General features: G+C 36.1%; 1 long non-coding RNA gene across 2 annotated transcripts in view; it reads left to right on the top strand.

The window, feature by feature from the left end:
• LOC116239119 (uncharacterized) overlaps positions 1–27013 on the top strand; it is a 328962-nt gene that overhangs the window by 286284 nt on the left and 15665 nt on the right. For both annotated transcript variants that reach the window (XR_016466097.1, XR_016466098.1), the window contains exon 8: positions 62–172. This is a non-coding gene — a long non-coding RNA (uncharacterized LOC116239119). The remainder of the gene's footprint in view (positions 1–61; positions 173–27013) is intronic.

The following is a 27013-nucleotide window of genomic DNA, read 5'->3' as shown; positions in this document are numbered from 1 at the left end:
TGAATTGTGTCTACCAATTAAGTTTCTAGTCATTGACATCATTAACTTCATGTTTTGGTAGGTGATACTCCTGATGGAGGAAGGTGGGGATGGGACTAGATTCTGTGACAGAAGGAAAGAATGCAGGAAATAACTCCCCAGTTCACTTGATTTTTACCTGATGATTTACAAGGTATGTAAATGAGGAGACAGCCACAGAAGGTACCTTTAATGGCATCTTAATGCATCATGGAATTTACGACAGGGCTTGTGCACTCAACTGTTGGAAGCAGATGCTGCCATAATTCTACTTAATACTCAGTAGCAAAGTAAAGCATATTGTTTTTTGTAGAAATGTTTATGAAACATTAATAAGAATAACATGCACCATTCAATGCTGGCCATATAATGTGAAATCTTTTCATAAATATTGATGAGAGTGACATTTGGGTTCACTGTATAAATTGATTTTGAAGTAGCACTTCTGAGATTCTCTGTCATTTCTTTCCATCTTAGTCATACTGGGATCCTTAAAAGAGGTAGAATAGAGAGGAGTCAGTATCATACATATCTAACATAAGAGCAGCTTTCAGACAGAGACTTAAAGTTGCTTTGTAATAGCACTAGATGTTTTGTACTTTGAAACCGGGACTTTTCACCTATTTTTTACTATTGACTTTAGAGGAATTATTGAACTTCATTATATCTAATGCCTCCCATCTATCTGTATAATATACATGTATAAATTCTAGATTTTTTTGTGTTGATCTGTGGTTTCCATTAAATAATCTTTGGAAAATTTGTAGTTTTCTACGCGTAACTGAACTGTCCAAATTAGTTTTTCAATATTACTGGTTATGGGATTTTCAAGTGTTGTATATTTGCAAAAGAAGCTTTTGTCACTTCTCTTTTGTATAAATTTGATTTACTGATTGTAGAGATTATATGGTCTTTCTCTTTTAAGTAGTTTGAATCAGCCTTTGAACCCACACATCTCTGACATTTTTAGCAATGGCACTTGGCTGACAATAAAATATTTTGCTACCTTGTTCTGATTGCATAAGATTCAAGCTGTGAAACTCTTTCCCTCCCCCCTTTTCTCTCTTTCTCTCTCTTTTGAAATATGTCTTAATTGCTAAATATCCTTCACTGTTTAGGGTCTCATTCTTATTATGAGATATCCTGAAATGATCAGAAAAATGAGAAAGTTTTGATAGGATTGCAGGTATCTTTATTTTTCGTATATAGAATTCACTCTTGGAAAAACATGCACTAAATCTTCCTGGAAAAGACTGCAAACAATTCAGTAAAGTCGGATGTAGAGAAGATGATTCTTAATATATTGATGAGCTTCAAGTCAACCATGACAAAATATCTGTGAGGTTTGAATGAGCGCCTTAATACAAAGCCTTTAGAAGACATCTCTGGACATGCTTTAGTATTTGGGAAAGATGAAATGTCTAGTGGAGCCAGGATTTGTTTAAACATTGTGATAGTTTGAACTGTTTGAAAAATGACCTTTTATCTCCTTGGAAAACTCTGAATTTCTGGTAAAAAAACAAATTCTCATTTTTTTGCTATAAATTTTTAATATTTGTATCTGGGATTGCTGTCATGGTGTCTCAGAGGAGTCTTACACATGTGGATCATATGTCCACCTATACTAGTAATACATTCCCAGCCAATTTATATGTTCCAGAAGATATCACTGTCTTTTGTTTAAGTATCTAGCACACAGTGAAGAATGAAGGTGTGGTAGTAATTTATTTCTAACTGCAGTGAAAAGCTCCAGTGTTGTATCTGAATCAAAATAGTTATTTCCCAGGAAAAATATTTACCAGGAAAATAGTATTTCCATTTTTTGATGGAAAAAAATGGAAAACATTCGCAAATTTAATTAAACTGACAGTTTACTGTCAAAAGGTTTATTTTGTGAAAAAGCACTGTGTGCCATTCGCACTTGCAGCATCACTACTAAGCTGCTAGTTGGAGTGGGGGGAGGCTCAGGTAGCATTTCTTGTGTGGTAAATGAGAATTCTGTGTGAAAACTTAACCCAGGAAGGGATTGCAGCCCAGGTTGTCTTCTTGTCAGGGTGGAGCTGGAGCTACTTAATAATCTTGTCTGCTTAATTCAGTGGAAAGACTGATATTAAGAGTCATAACTCAGTACCATAACTCAGTAAGTTCTCTGTTTTTAAATATGTTTTAATTAAGAAATCTACAAAGTGTTGACAGAAATTAGTACTGACTTAACAATACTCTTTGATGAAGTTATATTTCAGAAAGCCTTGCACATTTAACTCAATAGTGTTTTTGAAAGAGAATGAAATTTCTAACTTAATGCTCTGTAAAGCCATAAATGTTAAAATGAGATACAGTTCAAATATGTAGAAAGGAAATTTTAAATAAAAAACTTACAGAGTCATGATTTGTACACTTGGATAAGTATTTAAGTGCTAGTTTCTTCACTTAATACTTCAGTATTAAATAAGTTGCTTGCTACTGGGAGTGTTGAGATGCTCTAAGTACAAATAATTTCCTGTTAGTTTCAAAAAAAAAAAAAAAAAAAAAAAAAAGCAAGCATATAATATAGACAATATTTTAGAATTGGCAAAAGATTTGAGAAGAATGCAAAATGACCTAATGTATTTTGTATCTTTGATTAGTAAAGATCTTACTCTCTGATGTCATGAAGCTTGGCTCCAATATGAGGCATTTTTGAATCATTTGTTTTCTTTGATTAAGTCTGGTAATTCTTCTTTCTTCCTTTTTTCCTTTTTTTTTTTTTTCTTCTCATTTTCTGTAGGGACAGGGGAAGAGGGGCAAGACAATGTGTTAGTTAGTGTATTGTAACTGTAATAATGTGAGAGCTTGATTAAATTTAATTAAACAGGTTTAATGACCAAAATGTTAATGCTTATCCAGTTTATTATTAAGTTCAAGCCTTAATGTGATTATTTTTACTAATTAATTCAGGGTTGCTATGAGCCTTCAGTCTGCAAATTATCTTGATTGCAGAAACCCCCCTTAAAATGAAGAATACTTATCAACATCTGTGGACCTTGTACTGAGTTTCATTAATGTAATCAGGATTTGAGTCATCTCCACAAAAAACGTTTGAATGATCCAGTGAGGAGAAGAGCATTATATAAGTTCTGTCTGAACAGCATGCTCTTTGTGGTGTGTGTGTGTGCAATAAGAGAAATTCAATTACTTGGCAATGTAGTGAGTTTAGCATTTGGCAGAATCTAAAACAAAGAAGTTCAAAATTATAAGAAAGAAATAATAAGGCCCAAAGCATAATTCACTCTCAAATAATTATTGTTCTCATTAACTCTTACTGAATTATGCAAATTGTATTAACATGCTGATATGGTAAGGCAGGATATACCTAGTAAGAAAATCAACACATTCTTGCTTCTAGGTAGCTTATCATAATCTGTGTTATTTTTCTATTAAATTCTATTAAAAAAAAAGAAGAAAAAAATGAAAGTAAAAGAAAAAAAATAAATAAATACAATAAATAAATATCCCTAAGGAACTATTTAAAGATTTCCAGACTCTATCCAACATGGTGGGTCCCTTGTATCTATTTTATTTGCCTGGTTAAAGTAAAAGGTGGGATGAATTTCTTGTTTCTAGAGGCATTTGGAAAACAGGGCTCCACATTTGCTGAGAGTCCCAAGAGGCTGAAGAAATGAATGATAGAATTTTTTAGGGTGCTCTATCACACTTTTCACAGCATCTTCATATGGGCTGTCCAAAGACTAGTGGAGGAGGGTAACACTGAGCCAGGAAGCTCTAGGCGGGGAAAAGTATCGCAACATTTGCAGTACTAAAGGTATTCAGGTAGGAATGCAGACAAAATGCAGCAGGGATGGGAACTGCCACAATCTTTGATGTCTCTGACTTGGTTTTGGTACTTGTCCCTCATCTTCTGTGCAGTTCTGTCTCATGAATGCTGATAAAGCAAATTCCATATGTCAGACAGTGTTACTGATGTTCTAGCATTGAATGTTTTTTTTTCTATTACATCTGTTAAATTTATTTGTTATTGATGCATATTATAGAGGTAGGTAGCAACTATTTCAAACATTCCCTATTCACTGTGTATGTGCTGTGTATGCACTGGCTTATTTGAAAGCTCATAATTAAAATCATCTAGTGTGGAGTTAAACATTATTTTTAAATGTTTATATTAGTTTATGCTGCACTAGTGTCTGATGCTGTCAAAAGCTTTCTCAGAAAGAAACGGAATAGCTAGTAATGATTATTATCCCAGTTTGATTTTCAGATAAGCATTTAAGTGTTTGGAAGATTATCTAACTCTAGACTAGATCTAGGGAACCTTTATTTGATCACCAAATATGCTTTTTAAATAGTTCTGAAAACCAGAAAATACATCTTTTAATGTTACCAAGACATTCCTTACCACCCTCAATCATTTGGAGTCTTAAATGGACTACGGGTTGCCTCTTGCCCTCCATGCAGAATTAAGTATTCTACTGTATTAGATATACAAAATTGAGTGAGAAATCTTTCTAGAACAGGCTGGAAGTTTTTTATACATCTGAAGCTTTTCTGATTTTGATCAGATAGAGAAAGGCAGTGAGGCATCACTCCTGAGGTAAAATAATACAGCTTTGTCTATCAAAGCTATGCTTAATACTGTAGAATTTAGATTTAGAAAATTCTGGTATCACAGCATTTCTCTAGTCCTAACTCAAACCAGAAGGTTATGCACTTGTTTATAGACATACACTGATATACTTGAGACAGGGAAATAGCTCAACCCATCTTATACTTGCAGAAAGAAAACAATTATTCCTGTATTTCTTGGTTTGACAAGATTTCAACCAGTTGTTTATCAAATTTGGCTCAAGTTCCTGGTGATTTCCTCACTCTTCATGCTTTCTGTAAGTGATGGACAAAATGAATGAGCTGATTACATCTATTAATTTCTTTCTAAATTCGCTAAAGATTTATGCATACTCTGAGTAGAATTTGGCAACATTTTTCAAGTTCCAGCCTTCTATAATAATATTCAAGTAACACGTACAATGTACTGTGAAGTTAGATAATTCTTTGAGAATGAAAGAATTTTAAAAAGGTACTCTTTTTCTCTTGAATTTTTATTTGCAGAAGCGAAATGGGTGCCAACACTGGCACTCTTTCTTTCAGCTATTCCAAGTCAGATCCAAATGCCTAGGACAGTGAGTGAATCCAAGCTCTTCCAAGGGCTATGAATTTTAGTGCAAATGTGAATTACATGTAATGGAGTTACCTCCAAGGGAGCTGTAAAAATCTCTGTTATGAGACAAAGCAAGTGTTGGGTCTGTCTTTGACTATAACTTCAAAATCAGACTACAACCTACTGGGTTCAGTCGAATAGAGATCTTACATCTGGAAATGCAAGAGCACATTCTCAGCTTGAGGCAAGAGATTTTAGCTGTTCATTTTCCATTAGGAGGAAATGCACAGCTAAACCAAAAGCACCTCCAGTTTGAATATAATTCTGAAAACCACCTTAGAATATTGAAGACATCTCAAATCTTTCTGTGCCTTTCTATTTCAGCAAGTTATCAGATTTTGATCTGAATTTGTCATCTTAAAAACATTTCCTCTGGAAATTTGTTTCAGTGGTTGACCTATTCTTGTTAAAAGCCAGTGGCTTTTAATTGCAATAATTTCCAGTAAGGTATTGAGATAGGGTAGGAATGACAATAACCTATTCTGTTGGTTTGAAGTGGCTCATATGTGTTGAAGGCAATTCAAGGTTTATTAGGCCAAAGAAGAATAAAGTCCACAACCTACTGGAGAAATATGGAGCCACTGAGATTTGGAGTGAAAGAGCTTTTATTCCTGTCTTGGAGTCTCCAGATTAATACAGGTTTAATTCAGGCTATACAGTCCTACCCAGCCTTGCTCTCACTTTCTTAAAATGAGACTTTATTTGCATGTATATGACATATATTTAATTAAGAGTTGATCAGTTTCAGGAAGAAGTGTGAGCGCATCAAATCCAGCCCCCTTGGGAAATGTGCTTTGGACAGGCAACTATTTCTCTGGCAAATGGAGAGTTTTAATGTCAAAAATGTCCAGGGATTGTACAGACTTAGATGATCACTGACAGGGGAATTTGAGAAGACAGATTGGAATTAGGGCAACATAGTGCAGATTGGGTTAAATTTAGACAACCTTCTCCTTAATGTAGCTGAAGGCTCTTTGTAGATAAAGTTATGTAACAATGTGTGAAGAATTTAAGTGCAAAATTCCTGTGATTCTTAGTAATAGGAAAGAGGAGCAAATAAGGCATGTTTTTTAATGCATGCCGATGAGAGCTAAGAATCTTTAAAAGAATTCTGACCCCTCAGTGTTTCAATTTTAATGCAGCAAGGACTTAATTCAAACATATGCCTATCAATGGGGAGATTCTCATTGGCTTAAATGGACTTTTAATGAGACTTCCATATGCCTGGGGAAAAAAGATGCTTTAATTTGGCAAAGAAAATTCAGCATCAAGGACTCACTTAACCAGTGGAGTTTTGTCTTCACTCAGATTCATTACACTGTTCTATCATTAATAATCACAGTGCAATGTAATTGAATTTGTAATGGTATTACATGGACCTGTGTCTATCCCATAGTACGAGTGCAAGACTTGTTCTTTTGGTTTGATTTGGGTCCCATCTTAAGACAAAATGAGCAGTTTTATTGTGCTGTTTGTCAAAGATTGATGAATGTCTATTACTTAGTAGGTGGACTGTGTGATACTGAAAATGAATGTGGGGAGGAGCAAGTGCAAATCTCAAATTACCTGCTCTATTAGATAAGTTACAGGTAGTAGGTGGCAAGTGTCCTACGAAATGGATGTGTTGGCTAAAATTGTACCAGTGCTTCTTTGTAATGTATACAATAATGAATCATGCATAAAACTTGGAAGTTTTACATTTTCAGTTGTGCTTATGATACTTGCTTTCCCTTAAATTAAGTATGTATATTTGATAGAAAACATCTGAGTGTAAAGAATTATCTCCTACCTTCAGCTTGGTGGAGAGGAGCATGGAATATAGTGTTTTCTCAGCTTGATTTTTATTCTCGTTAGTCAACTGCAAATACTGACTCCATATCATATAAGCAATCCAAATCAATTTTGTAATAACCACACTTTAAGGATTCAAACAACATTCTAAACCTATATATTAAATACCTATATATATATATGTGTGCTTTTATTATTGAGTTGGTGATGTTTTAAAAGATTCTGAAGAAGCTCTGAAAATGTTACATGAGATTTTACATGGGTTGAAAAATAGCAGTCTTTTTAAGAGCCATCAACTTTCTCTCTTTTACTACTGTGACTACTAAAATTTTATTTTCATTTATTTACTTGAAATTTGACTTACTGTACAGTTTTTTGATGTGCATCTCAATATTCTGTAGACCTCACAAGGTTTTGACAGCCCAGAGGTCTTATCTCAGCTTGTTTCTGTTGAGCACTTGTAATATGAGCCATTCAATCTTAAAGAGTAGATAGCAGTAGATAGTTTTCAGATAAAGAAATAACTGAAATTCTGGGAAATTAGAGAACTTTATTCTCTATAAAATAAGCTGTGTTAGTATATCCTTAGGTGAAGCTGGAAGCTTATTCTATCTGCTTGGATTTATAAACCTCTTGAGTTCTATAATTTGTATTTATATTTTTCCAGACCAGTAATTAAATTTCTGAGGATTTATGCATAAAGCTAATAAAATTATCATACAGATCATATTTAAAGACCTTTCAAGATATCCACTATTATGGTGAATAAGCTTGTGCCACAATAAATGAGCACTGATGATAAACTGTTGCTATCCAACAGCATTGAAGAGCACACTGAATTTATGTCAGATGCAATCCTGTATAAGCATCGGCACCTGCCCATGAAATATCCTTCCTTTACACTGTGCAAAATATAACTCAAATCACTGTCATTGCCATGAAGCCTGCAGTACTGTTCAGATGCAGTTGTAAACCTGTGCAGTTCTGCTGTTGTTTTACCGGTGTAAATTGAATTAACTTCAGCATATAACACATAAGCATTCTCTTGATTTACAATGAAGGAAATATATAACGGAGGAAAATGACATTTCCAATAGATAAATTCAGTAAGCAAGCGTAACAGGCAAAGTAATTCAGATACTCCAGTGCTGATTAATCCACGGGTACAGGACAATGAACATTACAGTTTGCTGATCGTTCTTGGCCTCTTTTAGATAGTCAAGTGGTCAATAAACAGAGTTGTCTAATTTGGATTCTGTACAAAGTATCAGAAACAACACCAAATGATTTGTTCACTTGGAGCAGAGAACACTGGATGCAAATACTGGTCTTTTTCTCATTTTCTTGTTTTCTAACATGTTGCCATGTGTCTCACTGTAAATGAAAAAGTATTGCTGGAAATATTTGGAGAATTCTTCCATCAGTTTCCTACAAAAGCAAAATTGAGTACCAGGAGAAAAATGGACCACAGTATGCTCATGGCCCCTCCCCCCAGCCCCCATGAAATTATTTTCATCTGGGGAATGTCTGCAAGGAATCTTTTATCTATTTCAGAGTAGAATGTAATCATTTTGACTGAAAATAAAAAAAAGTAATAGTAAATATGAAGTAGTAGGATGTGTCATGAGTTTCATTTCAAGCAATTATGACCTGGCCCGCAGTGTAACATTATTTTGTACATACTTCTTGGGTTCTCAGTCAGGGAAATGTACACAGTGAAAATGGTTTCTATAGGTCTCAGTGCTGAAACAGGAGGGGGCTGTCAGGATTATGCCTTGAGAATGATGGAAGCTGACTCAGTTCAATTGACTTTTCTAATAGAAAAATCTAAGTAAGGTAGAAAAGCAAGCATCTAGCTGGGAGCTGAAATTGTATTTGGGGAGAGGAGAACTCGAAACAATGAGTTTGTACTTCTGCTTGTACATCATGCCACAGTTCTTGATCACTGGGTGACTTACTGCCTTTTGGCAGTCTGTTGTGAGCGATTCCTACAGTGCTAATGACATAACTCTGTTACAGATGATCTTTGGTCTGTCAGTGAGTTCTGTTTTCTGATAAAACAGAATGAAAAGACTGAAGAAAAAAAAGGCTTTTGTGGTCAGCTGAGATACTCTTTTACATAAATGAGCACTTACTAAAAGGAATGGTGGAATTAATCTAAAATACTATTGCTTGATTTATATCTAGAAATCTTGATAAAGGTTAATATTCTTACTTGAAAATATACAATATATCAGCATCTGTTGTAAATAACAAATAAATAATACTCAGGAATTCTCACCCCTAGAAGTATATTCTTATTACAGAACCTGGTGTGGAGATATTAGCAAGTAGCATACTAAAGTCTGCATGAAAAAATGTGCGCTAACTTGGTGTAGTGGAAATGGGAGGTCACAGCCTGAACCAGTGATTAAGCACCTAATGGAAAGGCAGGGCCAACCCAGGGGAGCTCAGGTGCATGCAATACACCTGATTGACCAGAAGGGGTGGATTCACCCCTTCCCAGACCTCAGTGAAGGACTAGCAATGGAGGGAAAGGTATCTTGCTGGAGATCCCTGTCTACCTGAGGCAGGTAAGTAGTTTTTCTTCTGTTGTTTCTGTGTCTGTGGCTGCTGCGTTTGTGTTTGTCCTCATTTGCTACAGCCTGGGCTTGTACCACTCTGCTATTATTGTACTTTCCATCACATTATAGCATTACAGCATTGCTCTTGGGTTTAGATATATATAAATATATATACTTTTTAAATATTTCCTGAGAATAAAAGAGGAAAGAAACTGTTGATCTGTGGATAGTGAGTAATGTTGGCATATTGTGAAAGTGATAATATTCTTTGTACTCAGTACTTACCTTCAGTTTTCTCAAATAAGTGCTGGTACATTCACATTAGCAGGTATATCCTGCTAAGGCTGGCAGCTGATTTAAAAGGATTCTCTTTTTCAGTAATCTTTTGCCAGGTGGGATGGAGTTTGATTCTTTTGTTATATCTGAAGAACTCACTTTCTGCTTACTTCTTAGGAACTCTGTTGCGGTGCTTGTGAGTTTATATAGATGTATCAAGAGTTGCTTTTTCATGTGAGTGTGGACAAAAGAAGCCTCATGTACTTTAATGCTGCTCCCATTTTATATCCTAATAGGCATCAGCACCTTGAACAGAGATTCCTATCTATTCTCCTTACCGAAATATTCTCTATTTGTGTCACCTCTACAAGCTGGGAGCTAAGAGCACTTGGGGAGCTTGAGCAGAGCTGTAACTGTTTTGAAGTGCAACTTCTTCACTGAGTTGACTTTCCAAGCAACTTTAAAAGATGTGGCAGCATAGCCTGAGGAAGTGATAGTATTTGTGGCAGAATATTTCTGCTCCTATTAGTAGAGAAAAAAATACTACTGTTTTTCTTTGCTTGTACAGATATTTCCTTTTTTTTTTTTTCTTTTTCTTTTTTCTTTCTTTTTTCAGAAGGCTCCTAATTTAACAACTTCTAAAGGGCAGAAACAGTTTTAGGGGCTCAAAGCACAGTCTGCATTGCTCTCCCACACCCTACTTTTTAGGTAATGCTCAAATCTGGGGGGGGGAAACTGCTTTCTGCTGCAGTTGGTCCCTCCAGCAGTGCTGGGGGATTCTGCAGATGGGAATGTCTTAGATGTCCTCTAATGGTGGCAGTCACAGCACTTGTACGGTGACTCTGTGAAGGAAAGGTAGGAGTTGGATCTCCATCACCAGTCTAATGAATTGCAGAGGACATAATTTAACCTTCTCTGGAGGGAAAGAAGTCAGTAGCATAAAAAAAAAAAAAAAGTTACGTTTCAGCTATGTTGGAGGTATGATCTGTCTATACTACAGAAAAGCCTTGAACAAAGATCAGGTTTAAGTACTAACGCATCTGAAAAAGCAGGACAATTTGAGATGCTTAAAAGTAATGAAAAAGGGAGAAAAAGCTGGTCCAGCCATTGCAAGATTTTGTTGCATTATTAATGCACAGACTCTATATTGTCTGCTCTGAGCATTATGTGCCAAATTGAAAAAGTTATGTGAGAATAGCCTGCTGGTAGGCAGCATTACAGTTTGTTGGATCATTCAATTTAGCTGTAACAGGCTTTTATACTAAAGGGAAAAGAGGGAGAGATTTGCATGGTATGTATGGTAGCCTGTTCAGAGTTTTATCTGAGGAAGATAAGTCTAATTTTGTATTCTTTATTTTGTCTTAGATGGCAATGAGATCAAGATTTTGATGACAAACTTCTAGTTTTAGTTTTGGTTCTCTACTCAAAAATAGAAGATTTTTCTTTCCCCATTTTTTTTCTGGATTTTACAGAGAAACTTAAAAAGGTTATGCTAGGAAAACTGGAATGGTATCCACCTTTAGAATTAGCCAACGCTTTCCACAGAACTGCAGCAAATGCACTATGTGAGGTTGTGTGCTTTATTTCAAAAACTCCTCATTCACTGTGAAGGAATAAAAAATAAGGAACCAAAACTTTCAGGAAAAGCATTTTTGCTGATTCACAACATACAGTGTGACAGGAAGTGCCAAGGGATCTGTGCAGAAGCCAGTTAAGAAGCCACTGCCAAGTGATCTTGGCTCATCTCAGTGTTCAGAGCATGTGTACCTCTGGAAAGATGCACAGTGTCTTTCATTACTGTAAACTTCTACCTGCAGTGAAGAAATCTTTTTTTTTTTTTTTAAAAAAAAGTCTTAATTAACAAAGAAAAAGCAAAGCTGAATGGAACTCAATTTCTTTTCTTAAGCTCTTTGGTTTATTTTGAGCTTCTTAAAAAGCTTTCTTTCTTTCAGGATGAGTTTTCACAATACTATCTTCCTGTTGGTAGGGGAAGGAATCTATCTTTTCAATAGGACAATCTGTTCTTACTGAAAAGGAAGATTAAAAGCAGAATTGTATATGAGTGAGTGAAGAAGAAAAAAATAAAGATGATAAAATAACAGGTTCTGCTGTTTTCTCCCCCTCCCCCACTCCCCTCCTCACCCCTCCTCTGAAAACGGGTATGTACTTCAGCTTTAAAGATTGCAATGTTTTGACAACCAGGAAATAATTTGCAATTTTTCCTATGAATTCTAGTTTCAAATGACGTCTTCCTGACCTACCCCTTCAAATAAAATTAAAAATTCTAAGATGACAAATGTGACTGCGTGCAGAGTCACTGAGGTCCTCTCTAATGAATTTGGGACAAAATGGCAAACAATGGCATAAAATAAAAATGCTAGCATGTAGCAGAATGCTCCATTTCAGGGACTTTGAGTAAGGCTTTGTTGGTTTCTCCCCAAGATCTGAATTCCTAGCTGATTTGATGAGCTTGCTGCAGTCACAACCTCTTTTTTTTTTGAAGTAAATGCTAAAGATTTTTCAATTTTTTTTTTCAGTAGGGATAAGTAGAAACAGAAAGGAAAAATTAAACTGCAGCATAAATAAATCCTTTATTTTCTTTAGACAGAACTTGAAGTTATGGGTATGCAAGCAAAAAAAAAAAAAAAAAAAAAAAAAAAAAAGGACAGACTTGGATTATACCTTTTTTCTTCTTAAAGTAAATATTAAGTAGAAAGCCCAGTATTGTTTTTCCTAGCCAGCAGATAGGATTATACAAATTTCTTACTGCAGTTTTTTTCTCTTCAGTATTAACTATTTGTTAAATACTGTTTACTGATGTTGGTTTTCTCATTTCGTTTGCTTTATTTCTTATGAAAGTAAACATACATATTTTTTTAATGATTATTTTCCTATCATTAGATAATGTTAAATGCAACTCTGTATGCAGCTCTGCAGCAATACGTGAAACCAATTACACTTTGTTTGGCTCTGCTCCTTACAGGTGTCTAATTTTTTGAAACTGAAATATTGACAGTATCTCAATTGCCACATTTTTTTTGTGCGGGGGGGTCTTTGAAATAATAGCACTTGTTAATGATTAAAACAACACAGTCTTAACCAAGAAACCTATTCTTTCTGGCTGCACAGATGACATTCCCATTGATACATGGAGAAGTGATACATATTACTTTATATTACTTTTCCAGTAAGATATGAAGAACTCTTCTCTCTCAATATATACTTTCTCTGTGTCAGACTTTGGCCGCTTCTTATGTACTTGTCAACTGTAGGAAAGAGAGCCAGTAGTTTTGACTTCTAATAGATGCAAAGAAAGATTGAAATGTCTTTCTGATTTCTCAGTATTTTAGAGGTTTAATTTTCATTTCTCTATGGAATGTAAAAGAAAAAAAAAAAAAAAGTAACTCATAAGATGTTAAAAAAAAAAAGTGAAAACTGCTATTGTTTTCCGAACAATTCTAACATAGTATTTCATCTAGTCCATAAAATACATTATGTAAAGTTATCAGAAGATGAAATATGATGATATGTGAACAAAATGGTTGTAGGTGGTTATCAGAAAACAAGAAGTATCTCTCATAGCTGTGTTGCTGTATACTTTGCCTTGCATTCTCAGCTTTTGGAGGCAGTGATACTTCAGTGGAGCAAACTGAGAATACAGCACTAAAATCTCCTATGAGTACTTTTTTAAAGGGCAGTCCCCCCTGGTGGAGATCATTAACAGAGATCCTCTTCCTGTTACACATTTATATCTAACCCCAGATAGTTCTGACCTGGTTTATAAACTGACAACGAAAGGTTTTCAAGATAGCTTGTCTAGTTGGGAATGGTTGGAATGCTACTCATGTAACAGCCAGATTCTCTCATGGATAAGTAGGCAGTTCTCTTACTGTCTGATTTGAATTTAATGAGTATTTCTTAACAAAAAAAGATAACCCAAGCCAATTATTTGAGAAAACTGAGTGCTAAATTTGAAATGGCATTTTCTCTTTTTTCTTTTTCTATTTCCCCGCAGTATCTTCCATGGGAAATTTGTTTATGTGCTGTCTGTCATATTTTGTATGTGCAAAATCAAATTCTGGATGATTGTCTATGTAAATGGTTGTTTTCTCATGCTGTAAATATGTAGGTAACACAACAGTGTCATGTCCATGTGGGTGAACTGCAAGTACCTGCATTCAACTTAAACTGTACCTGAGTACATCAGACTAGAATAGGGGTTAAAGCAACAGGACACAGCAGCAGTGCATCTATCTTAATCTGTTTGTACTTAATCTTGGATCTGAGCTGCCTGAGGTCTTGACCACCACCAAGTTTTTGGATGATGTTGGAAGCATTTGTTGACCTTTGCACTACATTATGCTTTCCTCTTGCTCACCAAAAATACAAATTATCCCAAGGCGTCCATAAGCTTTGATGTAAAATGGTGGAGTCTGATTTTGTAGAATTTAATGATTTTGTTTGTCAGTGAAAGGCAAGGAATAAGGAGATCTTGAACCAGACAAACAGTGAACCTGCATGGTAGCCACCAGTTCAGCATCACTAAGCATGAGGTGTCCCAGTGCTTTCTGTGGGTATTTTTGGTTACAGTGAGACCTCCTTGTTAATATAGGGACCTGAACAGTTTTACTTAAGATTTTACTGCTTTGAGAAAAATATCTTTAGTTGTCACACTAGCAGTTTTGATGATGGTGGTAGGATATGTAGGATATTGCTGTCAGCAGGGAGCATGCATTCAGTTACCTTTCAATTGGACCTATCTGCATCTACAGATTCATTAATGTTTATCCCCCTTGGGTATCATTCTCGGGCAGTTTCATGCTACCCAGAATGGATTTCATCTCCTGTGCTATGCTTCCTGGGATTGCTGTGCACTGCTTCAGTTCTTTTATAGACTTTTTGCAACATGCCTCAGTTTTAGATGCATGGGTTTCCATCTCATCAACCTTCCTTAATAGCTGCTTATGTTTGCTACCCAGCCCAGATGCAGTGAGCATCAGATGGGTTTTTGTTGCTTTTTCCAGCAGAGTAGCACTTGTCAAGACTGTGGGCTAAGGGATCTATGGAAGTGTATCCGTTTTCTCATTCAGATGACTTCTCAGCAGGCCAGCTGCCAGGGGTATCCCACTGTATGCATAGCAAAAAATAGTCTGCTACCATTTTGTTTTGACATTTTTTGAGTCTCCAGTGTACTTGTCACTCACTAGCACGTGTTGTGTTGTCTTTGTGCTATTAATACAGCAGCAATAGCCACTTGGAGATTCACTGAAGTGCAACCACTTCTGCTAGCAATCCCCTGCATTTGCCTTTAAATTACAGTCCTCCTGCTGTGATTTACTTGCTGTCGTCAGACTTCTATAAAGGCTGATGCATAGTAAGACTTTTGAATGTGACCCAGTGGAATTATTCTGGAGTAAAAGCAGTGTTTTTGAGACTTAATCACTGACTTGTGAGATATTTTTTAAGAAGACATACTCAAATAGACTCATGTGCTAAGTTGTAATAGCTTTACTAAAACTAATAGAGTAGTTCTGGATTTATAGCACTGTCATTGGAACCCAACTTGATTCAGCACTATGATTCGTGAATATTTATTTTAATGTGAGATTATATCAGTTCTTTGTATCCATATGAAAACTTTGAGATTCTTACTGGTAAATGTATAATCTGTAACTTTCAGTTAGGCAATTGGCAATTCAAGAAAGAGTTCATTTAAAATTAGTTCTTCTGGGCCTGTTTAAAAAACAAAACAAAACATGGAAATATTTCCAGGATCTTACAGGTTTTGGGATTCTGGCCAAGTTGATAGGAGACTTTGTCACTCCTCTTAGTATAACCGCCCTCTCACAAAGAAACACAGAACCCAAACTCTCTAGTTTATTTTAATAACAACTTTCACTATCAAGAAAAAAATTGACATGTATCCAAGATGCTTCCCATTCTCTATAGCTCCAGGGCTGTTTACCATATTATTTCTAAATGATTATTTTGCCTTATAGTGTGTCACGTGAATGAATGCCATTCTTGGAGAACACTGAAGTAGCACAAAAGTAAGCTTCTAGTCTGACAAATGAAACTAAGCTGCTTGTGGTCTTGACAAACTCATATTTGGTATTTTTCTTCTCTTTAGTTTAAAATTTATGTGATTTTTGGTAACTTGAAATAAGAACAGCAAAAAATAACTGTAGGGAAGGAAAGAGGAGGAGAGAAGGCAACTAAACTCCCAGATCCAAATTTTCTGTTTGAAATTGATGCAATAGGTTCATAACGGAAAATGATTATCTACCTTGGTTTAGGAAGCAGAAATGAATAAGATTTCTAGTGTGTGAAAAGAAAATGCTCTGGGCTGAAAACTTATTTTATCAAGTGATAGCCCTACGAAATGAGAGCACATTTTATTATTGTCAATGCAACTGATGTACTGTTTGTATACTTTTCATCTAAAACTCTCAAGCACGATGCTAGAGATGTAAAATAACACCTTTAATTGGTGTTTATTGTAATACAATTCTTTTAAATCAGTATAAATTATTTGTATAAAAAAGCTTGAAAATGTGTTAATATATAAACACTATTAGTTTAGATGCAGAAAAATAGAAGCTATTCAGGTGAAATCAATTAGTAGGTGAAAAAGGTGATATAGCGCTTTATGATATCAATCATATCTTTTTGGGAACTTACAGAATTCCTGTCTATGTGTTCTTGGACATAGTCTGGTCAGCAGTGGGGAAAGATATGTGCACAATGAGTTTGCACAATGTGGTTTGCAGCCTGACATTCCTGCTATTTGTCTCTTAATAAATCTAAGAGATGATAATACTACCCAGTGCTATAGCTACGTGTCAGTAAATCGGAAAAACTAAAACAATTACTATTTGTCTGTCAGAAAATATTGTAGGGAAGTCTGAATGATCTCTAATTTATAAGTGAACTTCCATTACGTAAAGAGTTTATGAGCATGCAACAGATGATATATAGCAGTGGAGCAGCAATATCTTACTGTTTCTAATGCTGCAGGAGCTATTAGTCATGAAACTCAGTGTGTTTTGAAAGCTATGGAACATGCACACCTATGGCAGTGGCTCCTACCCAAGCAGCTTCCTCACAGGCAGCAGGCATTGGATGCTTATTTTCTGCTGCTAGAACATGGCAGGTCACCTGCCTTCCTGTAAGACCTACTCTTTCAGCAAAAATGCAACATATTCTCAGACTGAAATATAAAATAAGCTACACCACTGTTTTACATAACGTGAAAGACATTTCCTGGTGCACTATATTTAGGAGTGGTGTGATCTTGCTAACACTGTACATGATAAAACTTGCACTTATAACACTGTGTGAGATATTACTTGAAATATATCCTCTGGGAAAACATAATATTACCATTCCATCAGTTAAATGACAAAAATCTTAATCTCCAAAACAAAAATACATATAATTTATGACTTTCTAATTTTAATTTTTATAACTTATCTCCCAGGAATAAGCAGGGCAGGTTTGTTCAAATGAGTGTTGAGTGTTAATATTTTAAGAAATGGCTTCCCAGGCCTGTATTCCAAAAGGGAAGAAGCATTTCTCTGACATCCTTGAGGTAAGCAGCTGACCTCCAGGGAGGTGATGCTTCATGAGTACTGGAATGGTTAGTATTTTCTAGGAGCTAATTATATGTCACTGTCTGCTCTAGCACACATTTTTAGTGAGATTCCATGAACTACAACATATTCATAGCCCTAGTTTTGAGCTTTTTAGTCTTGAGCTTCTCATCCATGCCTCACTAGAAACTTTCTAAATCCCTCTTTGGAACTGGTCCATAAGCCTGAGATAAGTCTCTCTCTTCCCATCATTTGTATGATGCATATTTTCTCTGTTTTTCTCTCTTGCCCTCACAAATTAAATTTTAATTATGTGTCTGTGTTGAGCACCAAATCTAAAAGCTAGCTACTAAGCAACAGACAATAGCAATAATCCCCTTACATGGCATTCCCTCCTCCCTGGCAAAAATTGGGCCATTTCTTATTCTGCTCATCTTAACAATAGTACTGTAATAGCTGAAGTGAAGTATTGTGACATAACTCAAGGTGCTTGGTTTTTCTAGTGTCTTCAAGACATTCAGCTCAAGGTAATGTAAAACCATTCTAGCTGGACAACAGAAATGTGAAAAAAATATGAGAACTTGCTGTTTGTTCTGTCAGTTGGTCATGAATTAAACTTTACAGTATTATGTTGTACAAAATAGCCTCTAACACTCAAAGTGGTCATTTCACAGGAAGTTAGGCCACACTGGTTTATTTTAATGTACATCTGATATAGAGTTCCATTTAGTATGTGATTACATTCTGTTCCTTAAATATATATATATATATTTCCCTTCTTAGCACGGTTTTCATCCTGGAAGTCTTGGGATAAATCTGTATGAGTTGTGACAAGGAGAAACTGTCCAAAAATTACTGATTCTGAGATGGAACAGGTTGCCCAGGTTGGCGATTGAGAAAAATTTAGATGTTGTACCGAGAGATACAGTTTAGTGGGGAAATATTGGTAGTAGGAGGACAGTTGGACTAGATGATCCTGAAGTTTTTTTCCAACCCTGGTGATTCTATGTGGTCAAATTGGAGAAAGAGAGGTTTGTGGGATTTGATCTTTATTACAATAACAGTAAACAAGAGCAGCTGCAGACTGATGTGCCGTTAAAGGGTTTGGCTTATTGATGGGAGTCACTAGGTCAGATTGATGGTTTGTTGAAATAGACCTTTAAGACCACCATAAATGATTCCATGATTTCCATAAAACTATTCTGGGTTGCTACTGTTGCACAGAAGAAACAGAATTAAGCCAAATCACAATTGATTCTTACAATACTACTTGTATTCTCAATTCTTCCTCTAGATAGTTGTGCGACTGGTAGAGAAAAAATGGGCTATGGATATTAAGTTCTTTGGGGAGGGAAAAAAAAAAAAGAAACTTAAGATTCAGCTGGGGACTGATATATTGAACTTAGAAGGAAGTTTACAGAAGCAGGATTCAGTAAGAACTGGGCTTAGGAAGGAACTAGCAAAAACTTCTCACTCTTTGTTTCTTCACCATGTCATATGGCCATATTTCCAGGGTGGGGAACTTTATTTCCAGGAAACATGTACTTGTACCAGTGTAAATATTGCTGCTAAGTCAGTGAAGCTGTTTCAAAGCCCTGTGCAGTAAATACTGCCCTCAAGCTGAGCGAAAAATGGCGAAAAGGAAGACTTGCACAAAGACTCAAATGCAGCCACTTGAGCAGGTAACAGTGAGCCCTCAAATTGCCCCAAGACTGGTCTGATTTCCACTACTTTCCTCAGTTATTTTCTGTCTTGAGGACCAGTCAAGTCAGGATCTGTGGCACTTTGGTCTAGACCTACCTGTAAAAAGTCATATAAGCAAGGTTTTGGTCTGCTGCTGACTCTTAGTGCTGTCATACTGCTTATAGTCATAGTGTGTTCCCCAAACAATAACGTAAAACACTTCTGGCAGGGTAAGTTCAAGGGGTAACTAACACTCAGGTTCATAAGGAAGTGTATTTGTGAGTGTCGTATAAAGCAAGCTTCATTTTCTTCCCTCGCTAATGAATACCATTTTTAGTCTTTATTTTACTTTTTGTAAATGCATTCTCTGTGTTAAATTTGTGACTTAGTTGAAATTCTATGTTTCTGATAGATTTGTGGGAGAAGAAGACTTTTGCAATATGGATTTAACTTATGTCTATTCACTACTAATGCAAACATGTCTGCTTTATTTAATTGGTCTTATCATCGATGTATCATTGATATAATTTCATAACTTACTTCAATTCCCCGTATGTATTTTTAGGTTATAATTAATGTCCTGTTGAAAATGTTCTCCTTATAGTTTATTTATCACAACACTCCAGTTCTTCAGAAATCAACATTTCCTTCTTTTTGAATTTCTGCTGCTGAATTCACAGAAATTCACATAATTTAAATTAAAGGAAAAAAAAAAAAAGAGAGGAAGGAGAAAAGGGCAGAATGTCAGCCAAGGCTCTGTGAGGATGGATGAACAAGGCTTTCTGATGAACTAGACCACTTAAAATAGGCTTTTCTGAGAGGCTTGTGAAAAAATTGTTCAAATAGGAGCCTTGAATTGACCTTATTTTCCTGTTGGTTACTATGCTTTCCAGATTAAAAGCTGTTTTCTTTTATTGAAATCGAAAAGTGCCAAACATTGAACTTGCTTTGTAAGACATACATCAAGAGAGAAAATATTTCACTGCAGTGACATGACCTGACGTTTTAAAGCAGATAATAAATGACACCTTGTCAATGCCACCAATTTATTATTCCCTCTTGTACCTCCGTGTCGCAGTGGGGTACCACATTCTTTTTAATCATGGACCTATGTTAAACAAATTTTTATCAGAAAAGAATATAAAATACCCCTAGATGTTTCCCACTCCCTGACCTCCCAACCATTCCAATGTAAGGTATAAAGACAAAGACTGTGTTAAATTTTTCATTATTTTATTCAATTTCTTATCCAATTACATGAGGCTCTTCCATCACTTGCATGAATGTATATGCTGTAATGTCAGCTGCTGCACATTAATCAGGATTTTTTTTTGTTCAGGGGACACTAGTGCTAAATCATCTCACTGGGAAAAAAAAAAAAAAGTGGGACAAGAAAGATGTAAATGAATAAGGAGGAAACTCCTTTTTGTGCAATTACAACAGGAAATAATTAGAGTGGTAGCCTTCCAGTCAAACACCAAAGGCCTCAAAATGCATCAAGTTGTTGTACATATTTCGTTTTCACTGAATTAAAGATAAGAAACTTCTTCCTATGGCTTCACTTTTCACTATTTCTTATAAACCTGCATCAAACATCAACTGTGGTTAGGATTCTGGTCTTGCTTCATTATTATAATGAATAGGCCAGTAATTTGAAAAAGGCTTGATTTCTGTAAAATAGTCAGAAATAGGACTTTTACTGGTATGCAAATTTCATTGATGTGAGGACTATTCTCTTGGTTACTATGGAATTTTAGGGGTGAATAAGAGGCTTCCAGAAGGGAAATACACAGTATCTTTAGATGTTGTACCAAGAGATACGGTTTAGTGGGGAAATATTGGTAGTAGGTGGACAGTTGGACTAGATGATCCTGAAGATTTTTTCCAACCCTGGTGATTCTGTGTGGTCAATTGGAGAAAGAGATGTTTGTAGGATTTAATCTTCATTACAATAACAGTAAGCAAAAGCTGCTGCAGACTGATGTGCCATTAAAGGGTTTGGCTTATTGATGGGACTTGCTAGGTGCAAACAAAATTTGATTCATTCCATGGAACAAAGAGAATAGTATCTCCCACGTGATTTCTTCCTCTTAAGGACCCAATTCTCAAATTCAGGTCAGAGTTTAAGGTAATACTTATGATTAGCTCTGATAACATAAGTGTCCTAGAAGTTAAACTTACAGGACTTTTCCTTGGTCTTCAGTATCAGGGTTAGGGGAACCTTGTATGCAGGAAGTCAACAAGACCAAGAGCATGACTCATACTGTGCTGTGTAGACATTTGAATTTGCAGCAAAGCCTGGGATCAGATGAAGTGAATGCATTTTCTCATATTTCAGTATGGTTGCCTGGATATCTAGAGGACTGGGGTTAGTTTGAATGATTCGTGAGCTTCAGGAATGGGTGTTTGCTGGGTTTCATATGACTTGGAGAGTGTGCTTGTCTGTGGAGGAATGTTATTTTTAGGCTAAATTTATGTTGAAGATAAGGAAATCTTCCACACAGGGCATCTTCTCAAGAAACCTTTCCATATAAAACGTTAGACTGAATACCAGAACTGTTTTGTCGTCTTATCCTGCCCCTCTACCTCACCCTGCTATTAACTGAGTGTTAAGTCTGTGACGAGGAGGAGTATAGTTTGCATTGCATAATATATATGTGTCATAAGTAGTTGTTGAATGCATATGTGAAAAGTCTTCATAAAATATGGGGCAAAAATGATGCGAGTGTGACAAACAGCAGAAAATGAATGGAAAGACCTGACCTGTCAAGTGCCTATGGTTATATCTTTTTTGCTTTCAAACTACTCCAGGAAGCTTCTAGTGAAAGTCATTAAGGCCAGTGAATTTGACTATAGTGAAATCAATGATAGATTTTTGGAGAAAAGGACATTTAGAAATTTATATTTAAATAGTGAAATTTCATTCTTTTATGCATCAGATAATTTCCATGGTTAAAAGTATAGAGGTTTTTAAAGTGCTATTTATTACTTCTGTAACTTCTTCAGCGTAATGCAAGTGCCTTAACTGTCACAGTAAATGCAAACACTTGAAATTTATGGTGTATTTCATTTCAATCAGCTATGTCAGACAACAGCTCTTTATTACATTGCAGTATAAATAAGAATATATGCAATATGGTAGCTTATACTTAGACTACGAATTATGGGCATACATTTAAAATGAAATCAAATCTGAAATCAAGCAATGGGAATGAAAAATAAGGTTATGCAAGTACTTTAGCTGAGGGAAAATCCAGAGTTACTAACTCTGGTGTGGCATGTACTGTGGGGATTGCACAGTCCAATTTCTCTAAATTTTTATAAACTCTCCTTCAATCTTTCTCTGTTGTTTGTCTCAATTGTTATACATCTGTATACATCATTGTTATAGATCTGTCATCATATTGTGACAAAACAAACTGCGAAACTCCAGCAAACTTGTCACAACACCTACTTTACTGCGTGTAAAAGCTGCTTAGGACATATAATCAGCATTCAAAGATATTACAAAGCTCTCATGTTGTCAGGTACTTGTGCCAGGGCCTTCAGCAAGGGGTTTTGCTCTCTGTCCCCAGGCTCACAGACAGGCAGTGGGCAGTTTCAGTTTGGGTTGAGTCCAGAAAGCTGAAAGCAAGGATTTACAAAGTGTTCTCAAGGAAATATTTTTGTTCACTTTTTTCTTCCCTGCTGTCCAGAGTGTAACAACTGTATATTTTTCTCATTTAAGAACATTAATATTTTAAAAAATTAATGAAATGTTTCTCTATATCCTTCTCCTAAGCCCCCTTTTAGTCTTTTATCAGCAGGTAGGTGCACTTGTATGCATATACACACGTGCACCTATTAAAAAAAATTCTGCTATATCCCCACTAACTTAACAGTATTGAAGCAAACTCAATGCCATAGACAAACTGACTTGGAATTCTGATCCAAGACAAGTGCTGTGATGACGGCTTGGTTGCTTTTAATTCTGATTTTTCTTCAGGTGTCATTGCTGAAACAATCTTAGCTTCATTGTTGCAGGCGATTTTGTCTTGTTTCTCCCATGACAAATGGTATTTCTGAAGCAAAAAATAAAGTGATTCAGATTTCACACTACTTTTGTATGTCATCTCTCATTAATGCTATAGCCTGCTATCATGGATTTAGCACTTGAAGATCTTGTCTGGTACTGTAAAATGTCATCATCTGTAAGAGCAGATGAAATATTAGTTTCCATTTCTTCATAATGAAGCCTGTTCTCCCTTAAATTCTGGTCAGATTTCTCTTGATTACTTTTTTTCTAATGAACATGGACTGTTTCAGTTGTTCTCTAAAATCTTGTCAAGGACTTACTGACAGCATAACTTCACAATCATTACAATATCAGTACTTGCTCCAGAGTGGTTTGATCCTTCACTCGTGACAAACTTTTGTCTGTGGCTTATCCCATGAATCCTGGGCACTCGTTATTAAGGGGACATTTTGTGAGCCCGGTTTCTGCTTTCCCAATGCTTTCTCCGTATCATAGCACTAGGAACCAGGAGAGAGGTGGTAGGTTTGAAGGAAGCATCGCATAGATGTAATCCTTTGTAAGTAGACATGGGTGCCTGGCTAGTTCAGAGTGCTTAAAGAGATCTAATATTCAACAGTGTAGTCCGCTGTATCAACATTGTTGATTTAGAAGAAATCTGTGTTGGCAGCACAGTGTATTTAATGTATAGTATGTTAAAGGGTTAAAAAACTCCACACTTATTTTGCAGAAGCAACACGATGATAGATATAAAAAAGAACGAGTTGTCTTAAAGAAATTACATTTCTCTAACTGCCATCCTTAGTGTATTAGGGAGTAATATCTAGGATACAGATGTAATATGGTATATGAGTTTCTACATTTGGCTAAGCTGCCTACAAAAATGAACGTCCCCAGTGCAGCTTAGCCTGGTCTGCTAAGGATGACTGAAATAAATCAGTTTTTCTTCTCTCCAAGTAACAGTTCTTCTGCAGCTTTGGTAAGAATGCAGACAGAAACGTATACAGTTTGGGCATTATCATGACAAAACTGAAATTAACAGATTAGGTGAGATTCAGAAGGTGGCAGATAAAAAGCAGATAAGTGCAGTCATGTCTGGTACAACAGATATACATGGTCACGGTTCATTGTGGGGTAAAAGAAGAGCAGTTAAAAACACTGCAAACTTGTATTGGGTGTGTATGTGCAGTATTTTGTAGTAATAACATTTTTATACTTTGTCAAAGACAGCTTTTATGTCTTCAGTAGGCTTTATCCAGGCCTTATTTAATAAGAAGTGGGTAGGAAAAATATATTTACTAAAAAGCATAAGCACTTGTTTAACAATGGTGACAGTGTTAGGAGTATGAGTTTCAAGTACAATAAGAGAAGGAGAAAGAACTTTTATTTTTTAGATCATAAGTAACACTGGCAAATCAGAATAGGAATTCTTAAAAACAGAGGAACGTTTCCTGAAAATGGCAACCTTCAGGCAGGATGCTGAGGAGCCACAGTGTGCTCTGACTGGCTTTCATGTCAGTCTTTGCTGGAGTGTGGAGTTATCCTGTCTCATAATGGGAAGCAGAATCTGTACCAGGAGATATATTCCACAGAATGGCCAAAAAAGTCAAATCAGCTGCGGAGTGAAAACTCAGTGTTTTTGCTACAATAGACTTCTAAAACGATCAAGGTAAAATTCCACTGATCTTAGTGTTTAGCATAAATACAAGAGTCTGAACCCACTTCAGGGCCACAGTTCTGTTATCTTCTCAAAACTTTTTTTTTGCGTGTGAATTTCATCTACTTTCTGTTTAGCAATCCCACTTTGTGCTTTTTTGTCTCCCCTTTCAGTCCTTATCAGCTTCCACCAACATTACCTCATGTGTAGCTTTATCAGGGTTTCCAGAGGTTTTTCAATGAAAATCTTTTCCACCCTGGAGCTTCCCATTCATCTGCATGCACACTTTGCTATCCTATTACAACAAATCTGGTTTCTGTCACAGCAGCATATCCCTCTTAAAAAGCTAAAATCATTGATTACAACAGAAAAAAAGATGTCAATAGTGCTTAGATGATTAGTAGCACCACGTTAAATATGATAAATTAGATATGGAAATGAGAAGGTGGGATACTATGAGTATTGCAAACAGCGCATAAAAATCCTGAAGTCCACAGAGGAAACATTCAGGAACCAATTTTCTCCAGACAGGCCTATGGCTATTGGAATTATTTTGGCAAAGTTAGTGGCTTTTATACTGGTATAAAAACTGTGAAAGGGAACAATTCAATGTCTGGTTTCTAGAGATTAAAAGGAAAAAAATACACTAGTTTCCTGTGCCATTTCTGAACACAGATCTAGCATGTATGCTGCTCCACAGAACTATCTCTGAGCTCACACATATGACTTGGGAAGGTGGGAGGTCACCCTCACTGCAAAGCCTCTTACCGAAGGGATCTAGCTAATCCATATTGCCTGGTTCAAACTAATTAGGGTAGACACAGGCACTGAAAAGAGAAAAATAGACTGTCTATCCTTGCAAGATCCCTGAGGGCAAGGGAGTGGAGAGGGAGCTGCACAATTGCTGACTCTGAGGAAGGATCTGCAACAGAGTATGCAGTGCATGCTTTCCAGCACCCTCTGGTATAACTGACAAAAAGCAGTGGCTCTCAACTTTTAAAGGTGAACTGCAAGAGCAAGGCAGAAATGAAGCCTAATTAAGCACCAGTTTCTGTGCTGAGCTCCTCCTCTGGGGAGGCAACATGGGACACTCAGAAGAGAAGGACATTAAAATGCCCTTTATTTGAAAAATTGTTTCATGCCCATGGACTCCTCTCAGGGTCATTTTGCTTCTCTGGCACGTCATCATTCTACAATACCAATTGCTATACATATATATATATTAATTGCAGTGAGTGTGAACTGCAATTTTGATTTATGTATTTATTCATTTACAAAGATGAAAGGGAGGTACAAAGGTTTATCTAACCAGTTATTGTTCTAAACTTTTAACGTAATTAACAGTTTTCCTTAAACATGCATAGTTTTCCCTGGACTGAGAGCTTTTCTATAGTTTAAGTTCTCATAAGCCACTTTTTAATGAAGTGATCTCAGAAAGACCAAGTCAGTAAAAATCCAGTACCCCAAGCCCCCCACCTGTGTAATGATCATAGGGTAGAGATTCTCTGCGTTCCACAGAACCCTCAAAATATAGATCTACAGGGCAGAATACACTTTTTTTTTTTTTTTTTTAGAAATAGTTTTTGTGATATTGTCCGTCACAAAATTATAATAAAAAAGAACAGTGTATAACTCAAATACATATTTAATTTTTTTTCACGTTTATGCAGAGAGTTGACTGGCTTTCCAAGAGTGCACATTAGTGCATTAATATTCTATGTGGTTCAGCACTTTTCTGCAGCTCAGGGCCTTTTGCTGTGTTGCCAGTGAGAAACATAAATTCATTGGTCACCACTGGAAATCTTGGTTGAAGCCTGAAGAACTTTTAAAAATAGTTAGCGTTCAAAATTTATTTTCTTCTTTATAGTTTTGTCCTTCCTTACTTCAGCATTTCCCTTTAGAAGGACTTCAAAGAACATGAGCAAAGCTGTGTGGTGGCTCACGCAGATCACCCCTGCAGGTTACAGTTATAAATTTCCTCTGAACCACCTTCACCTCTACTGTACTTCGGGCATCTCTCCTGCTCTGATCTTTGTATTGCCTGTGAAAATGAGAAGCTGCTATCCAGAAGCACAGTTGATAAAATTTTCACAGCTCTTTTAAACTCCCTGCAAATATATCCATCTATGCTGTTTTGACCATGGGGGCTTGCAATCATGTTATCCAGTGATGCTCTCAAAAGTTGTCTTAAAAGACAACTCCTTGTCA

The sequence above is a fragment of the Phasianus colchicus genome, chromosome 4 (assembly GCF_987193195.1).
Source record: "Phasianus colchicus chromosome 4, bPhaCol1.hap1.1, whole genome shotgun sequence".
Classification (NCBI taxonomy): domain Eukaryota; kingdom Metazoa; phylum Chordata; class Aves; order Galliformes; family Phasianidae; genus Phasianus; species Phasianus colchicus.
This window is presented reverse-complemented; position numbering and strand designations above follow the sequence as displayed.